Here is a 12,593-nt window from a genome sequence, read left to right as displayed (position 1 = left end):
GAAGAGACTGCACACTGTTTTTGTTTCTTTGTTTGAGGGCTGGAACTCCGTGTAGCACAAAGTCTTGCACAAAGTAAGAAGCAGCCTGGGAGCATTGACATACAAAAAAAAAAAAAAAAAAAGGAGAGAAAGAAAGGAAGAAAGGAAGAAAGAAAAAAAGGAAAAGAAAGAAGGAAAAATTGACAAATGTCTAGATATAGCCAGAGAATTATAAGTCAATACTGTATGTCCTTTTCTTCATCTTCAGTGTCTAAGCCAATTTGAACATTAATAACTGTACTATAAAATTACCTTTCTTTTAAAAATATAGATGAATTATTACTTGGTTTGAATATTTAATATTAAGTTCATTTATCCATTGCTCCTTAACCTTTTTCATTATTTTAAGTTTTTGAAATATTTCTACATTCATAGCATTTTCTTTAATATGTAAATGAAAAAAATCCCTCAACATTACACATCTTACTCTTTATAAATCTAAATCTAATGTGTGCCTTATTGTTGAAGTTTTGAATACAACAGTAATAATTGTATCATCCTGATACCATGTTGTAATTTTATAGATTTTTCCACTCTACTTATTTGAAGGTAAAACTATTGTTTAATAGATGGAATAGATTCTAGAATCTTGTTGAGAGAAATCTTAAAAGGAATTTTGAAATGTTCTCCTGTTTCTTACAGAAGATATATTTTGGTGAGAGCTATTTTCTCTGATTCTTTAAGGTGATATTCTTTTGACTCTCATTTCATACATCTAGTAATTTTTCTATGTTATCTGTTGTGCTAGGAATTGTGCTAGGAATCTAGACCAGTAGTTTTCAACTCCGACTGCAGTTTGGTTCACTTGAGGATCTTTTACAGCACACTGATTACCCGTACCATTCCTCCAAAACTGAACCAGACTCATCAGTGTCATGGTCCTGGCATTACTATTTAAAACGAAGCTCTTCCCGAGTTATTTTACTGCACAACCAGGATTGATATTCACTGGTATAGATGATACCGAATTCAAGAAGGCATAGATTGTGACTCCTCTCTTTCTGTGGAAGAGCAGTGCCCACAAATTAAAAGAAAAAATAACAAACTCTAATAATATTGTTAACTCAGAGGGATCAGACCAAGTGGAGAGCATGAATATGTATTCTGCATAATACGGCTCACTGCCGGTATAAATATATGCAACAAGCAAAACAGTGTGCTCAGTGTACCAAGTGGGCTTGCCCTCCCATGCAGAGCCAGCAGTATAGCAGGACCTCTACCCAGAGGTAGGTTTTCTTCCAGATATTAATGGTTTCAAGCAGGACAGATGATACAAAACTATTTTAAGAATAGCATGTGTGAAGTTTATCCTATGACTGACTTTTAGGACTAATTTCATTTAAAATTTTTCCATATAAATTGCTATTAATGTAAGTCTCTGAATAGCTGTAAGGTCAACAATAGATTTGGTACCATTCTGCTTTGAGCTTAGATGGACCAAGTACTTTGGAGGAAAATAAAATCCATCTTTGTGAAAATAAATCCATCTCTGTTATGATGTACTTGCTACAAATGACTCATTACTTCCTGCTATCATAAGATATTCAATGACAAAACAAAATATTCACGTCTAAGTTATAACATTGATTTAATATTTTTGTTTTGCCAGTTTTCTCATGTCAAAAACAATGCCCTAGAGATATTAATACATATTTATATAAGACTTATTCACTTTTATGGTACTTTTGGATGACCTTAAAAATCATTAATAAATTCATTTTCGTATGGGTATGGCCAATGGTGAATTAGAATATTTATTTTAATATTTCCAGACTTACATTCAATAGACTGCATGTACAGATTTTATAATATCGGATAGAATGAGTATTCTTTCTTCTCATCTTTTTTAGTTACAGTTTTATAGATATGGTCTTAGTCCTAAAATACACAAGAGTTTTCCTTTACACTAGTAGGTTTCTAAGTCAATGTAAAATTTTGCAGTACGGTGTCACAAAAAATTTTGTTTTGAAAATAAACATTTTCATGTTTCTTTTCTCAAACCAGTGTTTAAAATAATCAATCTCTTATTTTAGTCGTATACCTTGAAATTGGTACACTGATTTGTCAGTCTTGAAAAATTATAGAAGGAATATTTTAACATAATTATAACTTAAATGAATAGTCTTAGAATATAAATCAACTGCATGTTTGCTCAAAGAAATTTGAAATATTCTTTAACCATACCATAAACTGAAAATTTTTTTACCAATTTCCTAGTGTTACTTTCTCTGCCTTATTTTAAAAGTACTCTTCAATATTGAGTCTTTCACAGACTTTGGAAATGAACTGTGTTAGGGAAATAAAATCTTTGGAAAAAGAAGTTATGATTTTTTTGTATAGTTATTTAAAAAATTTTAATTAAATTAAAGAAATATGATATGGGAGGACAATTATTTTAAAAATTGTCAAAGTTAACACAAAACAAAAAAAAAGTCTTGTTAAATGTCTTCTCTTACATTTTAATCACTTGATTAAGCATTGCCAGACTTAAATTAGATATTGAATCATAGGGTAACTTCACATTAGGTACATGTTGCATTCTTTATTTCCATGTATCCATTTTAAGAAAATATGAAAATCCAGCTTAGTTCAACCGAGGGTATTAACTTTAACACTTTCATTTTATTAATGCATTTCAGTAGGTTGCATAGTGATGTAATTAAATATGTATTTAACACCCATTCAGGGGCGCCTGGGTGGCTCAGTCTTTAAGCATCTGCCTTCGGCTCAGGGCGTGATCCCAGAGTCCTGGGATCAAGCTCCGCATTGGGCTCTTCTGCTGGGAGCCTGCTTCTTCCTCTCCCACTCCCCCTGCTTGTGTTCCCTCTCTTGCTGGCTGTCTCTCTCTCTCTGTGTCACATAAATAAATAAAATCTTAAAAAACAAAACAAAACAAAAAAACCACCCATTCATAATACTTCGGAATCGAACCCAAAGATGATTTTGAAGGAAAATAATGCATAAGGAATACTGCTTGTACTAATAATGCAAAACACATTTCAGGAAAAGAGGAAACTAAAAAAACAGAACTTGTCTCTGAAGAGATGGAAATGATAGGTACATTAGACCATTAAAGTCTTTCTGTTGTTGCAGTCTTGCTCATTTACCAAGGCATTGCTCTTGTTGATATATTATCATCTATTATGTATGCATCTTATTCATGCTGCTGCAAAGAATGTCAGCGGTATGCATATCTATGTTACTGTGTTATTTTAGACAATGTAAATAAACAGAATTTCAGATCATATATAATCTCACTACTTTCCCTTTCTCCCACTCAATTACGTTAATTCTTCACATGTTGCAAACCTTCAAATATCCCCTTCTTATTTTTCATTATTTAATTCATGTTACCTCAGGTCTATTAATAAGTAAATATCTTGATGCCTTGTCCTGATTTTCTAAAATTCTCAAGGGAGCATACAGATTAACCTCTATTAGAATTTTTCCCATAATACTAGTTTGGTACAAGTGAATTACATATGTAAACACAAATATTGAAGTTCATGTATTTATAATTTATGCACATTATTATACAAGCAATATAAGAAAGTGGTTAAACTAAGAGATGCTAGAAGACGAAGAGAAAATATTACATTTTTATGTTAGGTGAATCTGGATATATAAACTTCACTCACATTTTCATACAATATTGAAATAGCCAAATGGAGTCTAATGGTCATCGTTGGTGCTTCCCATTTTCCCAGATGATGGAAATTGTTCCAGTAGGAATGCTTGGGTTGATCTGGCCTGGCCTAATACCAGTGAAAAGATAGCCAGTATGCACCGTGCAATGTCATGATTCAAATTAAGTTCAAAGAAGGAATCAGGTATTCATGGTATAGGTTGATTTATTTCTACTTCTTAAAACCCAGAAAACACATAGCCTTGCTATCCTTTGTGACTGCATTCTCCTTTACTTACCTTCCTGCACGTTGTTTTGCCCTGGAACACTGATTTGTTAGTATGACTTTTTCTCTTTTTTCCCCCTATTTCAAAGAAGGATTATAGATGAGAACTCAATCATTGCTAAGATAATTTACAAAATAGTTAAACATCCCTTTGACTTTTTCATAAACATCAGTTTCTGATGGGTGTGGTGTATGAAGGAAGCACTGATTTAACTTAGCACAACTAATAATCATAGAAGCACCTACATTGTATAAATTGATATTGATATTCAAAATGAGTATGACACACACAAAACTTTCAAGAATCTTATGGGTTGGGAGTTGAGGTATACGATGAAAGGAGAAAAAGTATAAAAACCAACTATACAATAAGAGTAAAACTTTTGCATAAAGGAAGTAAAATGTCAGTAATTTGTGATGTGATAAACCCTTTATTTTTTATTGAAGTATAATTACCATACAGTGTTATGTTAGTTTCAGGTGTACAATATAATGATTAAACAATTCTTTACGTTCCTCAGCGCTTGTTACAATACATGTTTGCCTAATCCCCTTTATCTACTTCACCCACCCCCCACTGCCCTCCCCTCTGGCAACCACTGGTTTGTTCTCTGTATTTAAGAGTCTGTTTGGGGTTTTATTTATACACACACACACACACACACACACACACACACATATTTTTACTTTGTTCATTTGTTGTGTTTCCTAAATTCCACATATAAGTGAAATCATACAGTATTTGTCTTTCTCTGACTTACTTCACTAAGCATTATACCCTGTAGATTCATCCATGTTGTTGCAAATGTCAAGATTTCATTCTTTTTATGGCTGAGTAGTATTCCTCTGTGTGTGTGTGTGTGTGTGTGTGTGTGTGTGGCATATCTTCTGTATCCATTCATCTGTAGATGGACAGTTGGGTTGCTTCCCTATCTTGGCTATTGTAAGTAATGCTGCAGTAAACATAGGGGTGCAGATATCTTTTCAAATTAGTGTTTTAATTTTCTTTAGATAGATACCTAGTACTAGAATTATTGAACATATGGTAATTCCACTTTTTTTTTTTGAGGAAAATCCATACTGTTTTCCACAGTGGCTGTACCAATCTGCCCACTGACAGTGCACTAGGATTCTCTTTCCTCCACATTTATGCCTACATTTGTTATTTCTTGTCTTGATTCTAGCTATTCTGATAAGTGTGAGGTGATGTCTCATTGTAGTTTTGACTTGCATTTCCCTGATGATTAGTGATGTTGCGGATCTTTTCATGAGTCTGTTGGCCAATTGTCTATCTTCTTTGGGGAAAAAATGTCTACTCAGGTCCTCTGCCCATTTTTTAATCAGATTTTTTTTGTTTTCTTGGTGTTGAATTAAGTTCTTTATATATTTTGGGTATTAACCCCTTATTGTATATGTCATGTGAAAATAGCTTGTCATTTATTCTACTGAAGACATTCTTTAGGTTGCCTTCTGACTTTGCTGATAGTCTCCTTTGCTGTACAAAAGCTTTTATTTTGGTGTAGTCCCAATAGTTTAATTTTGCTCTTGTTTCCTTTGCCTGAAGAGACAAATCTAGAAAATTTTTTTTGCAGCTGGTGTCAGAGAAATTACTACCTATGGTTTCTTCTAGGATTTTTATGTTTGAGGTCTCACATTTAGGTCTTTAATCCATTTTGAGTGTATTTTTTGTGTATGCTGTAATAAAGTGGTCCAGCTTCATTCTTTTGCATGTAGCTGTCCAGCTCTCCCAGCACCATTTGTTGAAGAGACTGTCTTTTCTCCACTGTATATTCTTTCCTCCTTTGTTGTAGATTAATTGAGCATGTAAGTATGGGTTTACTTCTGAGGTGTGATAAACACTTTAAATATAGTGATAATTAATAGTATATGTCCTAAAATATAAAGGCTGAGAAACATCTTATAGGAAGCAAATCACTTTCTTAGAAAGACAGTTAACTTATAATTGCTTAAAGCTTAAATGTTTCAATAAGGATCTGCAAATACTACCTCCCTTGACTCTCACACCAATTCTGAAGCTTTCCTAGTAGGTAACATGGTCTCTGGTTCACTATAAAAAATGTGACTTTGATTTTTTTTTTTTTTTTTGATGCCTGATAGGAGGGTGGGAGTGGCTGTCATCTCAGACCATAGAAGTACAATTCAGAACTGCAACTTTTCATCTGGAATTGAACCTGGAAAAATCAGGAAAGGAAATTAAATCCTAGCCTAAGACTATCTCCTCTAATCAGATGTAGTCTTAGGTATTTTTGAGATTTTTTTTGAGCGGTCATGAAATTATGAGACTCACATTAAAACATTTCAGAAACTGAGAAGTTCTTGAAAAGGTGACAAATAGAATCAACCTAATGAAATGCAATATACTATATATAACAGTCCTCACTAAGTCCAGAAGGTGAACTCCAGTTATAGATGGGTTAGATATAGATCAATACCAGCCTTTATAAAAAAGATATAAGTCGGGGCGCCTGGGTGGCACAGCGGTTAAGCATCTGCCTTCAGCTCAGGGCGTGATCCTGGAGTTCTGGGATCGAGCCCCACATCAGGCTCCTCCACTATGAGCCTGTTTCTTCCTCTCCCACTCTCCCTGCTTGTGTTCCCGCTCTTTTTAAAAAAAATGTCTCTATCTCTGTCACATAAATAAATAAAATCTTAAAAAAAAAAGAAAGATATGTCATTTTTTTAAAAAAGATTTTATTTATTTATTTGACAGAGAGAGAGAGCATAAGCAGGGGGAGCGGGAGAGGGAGAAGCAAACTCCCCAGTGAGCAGGGAGCCCGATGGTCAAGGGGCTCTATCCACCTGAGCCGAAGGCAGATGCTTAACCAACTGTGCCACTCAGGTGCCCCTGGAAAGACCCAAGTCTTAATTGACTGAAGGCTCAATCTGAGACAACAGAGAGTGGTGAAGGCCAAAAATGTCAATGTGAGTAAAGCTAACTTGGTGAGGAAAAGGGAGTCGGTGAGGAAGACAGGGATGTTCTCGCTCTTCTGAGAAGTTAATGCATCCCACCCACAAGCTGCATCTGCCCCTCAAGAGGGACATGGACAGACTAATTCAAACACATCTAGAGAAGAAGGATCAAGGTGGGCTAGGAGATCATCCTCTATGAGGATCGTTTGAAAGAACTGAGGAGGTGTTTCTTGAAAAGGAGGTAAGCTGGTTGGACTGGGGTGGGGAAAGATTGGCAGATGTGGAAGGAGCTACTTTCAAAATATTTCAGGGCATCACATGAAAGAACATTTAGACTTTTCTGTGGCTCTTACAGGCAGAACAGAAACCATCAGGTGTAGATTTCAATGCAGCACCATGACTACCTTTCCGAGAATTATGTTATACATCCAGCAGTTGAAAGCAGGGTTTTTTGTTGTTTGGTTTTTGGTTTGTTTGTTTGTTTTGCTATCTTGTAAAATAGTGCTTTCATCTGGATTACCTTGAAAGTCCATCCGGAGTGATATTCTGTTATTCCATTAATTATACATCACGTCCCTGCACAATAGCATGGATATGTTGCTACAGATTGATTAACACTTGCAGAAAACTTAAGGCTTTGTTTGTTGTTCTACAACACATAAAATAGTAGAAAATACAGCTTAGGTGCCTAAAGTGCTGATACCATGAAACATGTGGGATTGAATGGAGTAAAAACATAGCTAGCTTCACCTTAGTTTCACAAAACAGGTATATGATGGCATTTAGAGGAACAAACGGTGTTCGAAGGAACAATGAAAACAACAAAACATGTTGCTACATCAGAAGCATAAGAAGCTTAGTATAACATTTTAATCCTAACATTTTAATTATATTTTCTCAATAAGTATTTGCTCAGTGGATGAATGTATAAATGAATTACGAAGCACGCAGCTTATTTTCAACACTTTGGTGAGATTTCTATATGGATAGCTCAGTGTAATGTAAAAAAATGTCTAATGATATGGGACAACATGGCCCTAGGTCTCAATTTCTTCTTGACATGGTCCCAGATCACTTTTTTAAATGGTTGTACCTGGGTCCTGTGCCACACTGAAATGTCACTGAACCCACGTAGAGGGAATTGGGATTTCTGATCTTGTGTTAAATCAGACTCACTATGGGTGGCAGCTGGTCTATAATTGAGAAGAAAAGTCTGGCTGTTTGGGGTGTGGGCATTGCTTCTATAATCGCAGCAATGTGCTGGCTTGGCATATCATCAAATATTCTTTTTGAACCTGTCTGATCACTTCCAGAGAGGGGAGGTTCTATTTTGTTATGGTTCGTTGAACCATCATTTAGAAAAATGCTGCATTTTAATGGAATAGCTTCTAGTGCTGGGTGTTTTAGTCATGTCTACCAGGGTCTACTAAATACTGACAATGTCAAAAGCTAGTTTTAATACTCCCAGTAAGGTAAGAAAAAAGAAATGGAGATTTTTGGAACAGGGGTTACATTTGAAATGACCTGAGGTTAGAATTACATAGAGAGGCAGATTAAGTCCTGAGAAAGATCAAAGGCATGAATCCTATTTGCTTGAGTCCTGCAGATATTCCAGGGATGAATCTTTTTCAGTGGTCAAAATTCTCTTTTCTCTTGACAGTATTTTATTCATGACCCTACTTTTAAATCTGAAAATTCTATTTGGTAATATATAATGTTATACTGTTAAAGTCACTTGACATAAGATGTCTTACTACATGAAAATTCCTATATTTAATCCTTGGAACAGAAATAAAATATATGCAGTTGCATAATGTTTGACAGTCAGCTCTTAAGGGAAACCCAAGTCTGAGGTTGACATTGAATAGAACACTAACGCATGTTCTTCAACTATTTTTGATACCCAAAGTATTGAAATATGGTAAAGATGCTGAGAGAAATTCCCCAGTCTGGAGATCTTCTGGAATCCTTTCATCTTTCTTAATGCCTTGATTCAAATGTCTACTGAAGTTAGGGGTTTTCTATCATCATCATTTATAACTCAGAGTTGAATGCAAACTAAAATGTTCCTTCTCTTGCTTTGTGTCAGTTAAGATTACTTTTGGTTACATACAAAGCAAATCAGTCCAGAGTACTTTACAAAGTAGAGAGCTATTTTTTTTTTCTCATGTAAAAAGAAACACAAATGTAGGTAGTACAGTGCTTGTGCAATGGCCTGAGGAAGTTATCAAGGACAGAAATTTCTTCTAATTTCTTGCTTAGCTTAGGGCTTATTATTCTCATGTTTGCAACATGGCTGCTATGTCTCCAGCCATCATGCTTGTATTCCTGATAGTAAGAAGTTTAAGGAGATCAAAGAACAAAATGCAAAAGCTGAAAAGACATATGTAAGCAGTTACTTATATTAACATATCACACTGCTCACACATTTTGGCAAAACTTATCTGCAAAAGATTCTGGGAAGATAAATATTTTACATTGGGTGGGTACATTGCAACTTTATACAAAAAGTGAGGATCTATTAGTAAAGAAGAAGTCGTGAATGAATAGATATTGGAGAGACACCTGAAAGCAGTTTCCACAAAGTTATTAAACTTTAAAGGGAAAAAATATATCTAATTATACAAAAAATAGTCAGTACAGAGTACTGAGAAAACCCAGAAAAGTGAAAGAAAATCAAATAATTTTAAAAAGATAAGTCTAACTCTACTTGCTGGAAGAAAGAATTTTAATAATAGTTAAATGCTTTTTTCTTCTCTTTCTTATACTTAATCTCTTGTTCTCTGTATATGATTGTGCTTGATGTTGGTTTTGAAAAATAATGCTAAAGAATGCATTACATCGCAGTTCAATTTTTTTATACCTATCTATTATAAATATTTCCAGTAATAATAGCTACTATTTTACAACAGATTTAAGAGTTATCACATTCTATCATATGCATATACTTCTACATGCTCAAGTGCGTAATGGAGATCATTACAATTTTTCCTATTAACAATTTTTAAACCCCTTAAACATATATTAATATTATATTTATATTATATAACATTATATATATATACATACTTCATACTATCTCAGAGTATTTCTGTAGGATGCATTTTGAAAGTAGAAATTAATCAGAGCATATGCACATTTTAAGGCTTTTAACATGTAATTAAGTAGTATGACCAGTATATGTTGTCTCTCAGATCTCCCACTCTCTTTAGAATCTTAGCTGTTCGATAGGTAAAGGAAATAATATCTTAATACTATCTTAATTGTGGTTTATTTATATACCAGGAGGGGCTATAATTTTTGGATGTGTGAGGCCATTGACTCTTAATCCTTGAAAATCACTTCGTCATGTGCTTTGCCTTTTGTCCTATGCTCTGCTCATTTTTCATTTTACCCACTTCTTTCCATCTTCATCCACTTTCCAAGTCCCCAAACGCTCCCTGCCTAGTTATCAAAACAGTCTTACAAGGCCTCCCACGTCACTGTGCCTTTTATTTCTGGGAAGGATTGGCAAAGAGAGGGATGGAACGGGCTCCTGTGCCCAAATCACTGTTTTCCCCAGAGCTCCCCTTCATATTCACACTTGAATTTCACTCCTAATTACAGAATGACAGCAAGTGTTCCCTAAGTGTTCCTTTACTTGGACTCACAAAACCTGGGTTGGGCCTCAGCTCTATTATTCAAGTCTGTGAAAGGTTCGGGAAGGTAGCCAGTCACTCATATTCTTCTTTCCTCCCAAGATTATAGCCAATCCAGAGATTGACATAGGAGATCAGAGATCTGGGATTAAAACAGCTGAGCTGTGGCTAATAAAAGTTATATTGGAGAATAAGGCTTTGGCTCTGTGGCCCTATTGGCCTCCTAACACGTGTGCCTTCAAATCCTCAGACTACCTCACTCCATTCCCGACAGTTCTGGAAACAGCCGACCCACTGAATTTATCACATCGTAAAAGACAAACTTGACTGTTACTTCATGGAGACATGGTGGAGAGCCCAGCAGAGGCTGAGCCTGTGTGTCTGGTGGCCTCTCCCAAGCTCTGCAGTGAGGAAGGGAGGCCAGCCTTTATCTAGCGGGAGTCCCTGTAGTGAATATGGACACAGGAACTCAGGACACTGCATTCCCCCTGATGTCTTCCACCATCCTGCTGTGTGACCTTGGCCAAGCTTTTTGACTTCTCTTAGATTTTGTTTTCTCAGGTTAAGCTGAAAATAATACCATTTCTAAGGATTTAATAATGCGCTATTCAAAAGGAATCCTAAAATTCACGTCTAGGTTTTCTGAACTGTAGTTTGATCCATAATACCAATTCTTTTTTTTTTTTTTTAATTTGTAATACAGAAGTAAGGATTAAGGGGCCCAACAGCAGCACAAACATCATTTGAGTACTTTTTCATATATATACAATTAAAAATGAGTATTAGTAGTAGTAATAATCACAATTTTAAGATGATAAAATTTGATATGTAGACAAATAATTTGATAAACTCAAAGTTTTATATTTTCTTTGCAGTTTAACAAGTTTCTCGATGTGACTTTCAAAATTGTATTTTTTTTGAAAATCATTTTTTAAGAAAAATATATAATTTTGACATTTCCACAATTCTTGTTTGACACTGATATCGTCACTGTGTTCTCATGCTCTCCTTTTGCAGAAAGAAAGTAGATACATAATATCTTCTGTGTCATCCATGGGAGGGGGGAGGGAGTAATTTGACCATCCTCAGGTCAACATTATATAAAATTGTTATTATTGTCAACTTGTTTTGATACTTGGTTTTACTATCTTTAATTTAGATGACATGGACTAAATTATTTGTGGGATTTCTCAGAGGAAAGTATATGTAGAAAGGAGATTCCACAGTGTCTTTGAGCATCTAGAGATCACGTGCGCCAGAGGGCCCGACCGTGCCCCGGATGGGCCGCAGGGGCCGCGGAAGTGCCGCAGGGGCCGCAGAAGTCCTGGGGCAGAAATGCACGCCCCATCACCAAAAACCTGCAGGCTTTGAAGGGTAGAGCTGTGTGCAGCGGGAGACAGCGACATACCGAGATTTAACATGTTCCCGTGTGTGTAGTCATATCAGAAATAGAAAGATTTAAGTGCAGAGAACCAACGTCAGGAAGAGCATGGCAAGGACTTAGCACGTAGAGCGCAACTGACGGAAGACGGCGTGTGATATAAGCTGCTCAGTGTGAGATTAAACTGAGCACCAGGATTGGGAGTCTGTCTGGGCTCTGAGATGCAGGCATTAAAAAGCCCCTAAAGCCCCACAGTGCTCATCTGAATGGTGTAAAGAGAAATCGGGAGGGGGACACTGCGAAATTCATGACTTGATTGCAATTTTGAATTGCTTTCGAAATGACTTACTAACTACCATTTGTCCAGGCAGGCAATGTGCTACAGATCTAGCTTGTGGAATGCAGAATTAACATGCACATTAAAAGTCAATATCTTAATCCATCAGCATTGTGAACAAATTTGATAAAATCCCTTTTTCCTTTTTATCCCCTTTATACTTTCTGGAAGTTACGTTCATCACTGACCCGACAAATACATTATCTTTATGCCATGGGAATAGAAGTAGTAACAGATTTCATTCATCTTACTTTTTGTGTAATCCCCACAAGGGAGGCAGAGTGGGAAAGAAAGAAAGAAAGAAAGAAAGAAAGAAAGAAAGAAAGAAAGAAAGAAAGAAAGAAAGAAAGAAGGAA

This window comes from Ursus maritimus, unplaced genomic scaffold (assembly GCF_017311325.1).
Source record: "Ursus maritimus isolate PB19 unplaced genomic scaffold, ASM1731132v1 scaffold_10, whole genome shotgun sequence".
NCBI lineage: Eukaryota > Metazoa > Chordata > Mammalia > Carnivora > Ursidae > Ursus > Ursus maritimus.
The sequence above is the reverse complement of the archived record's forward strand: the minus strand, read 5'-3'. Positions refer to the sequence as shown.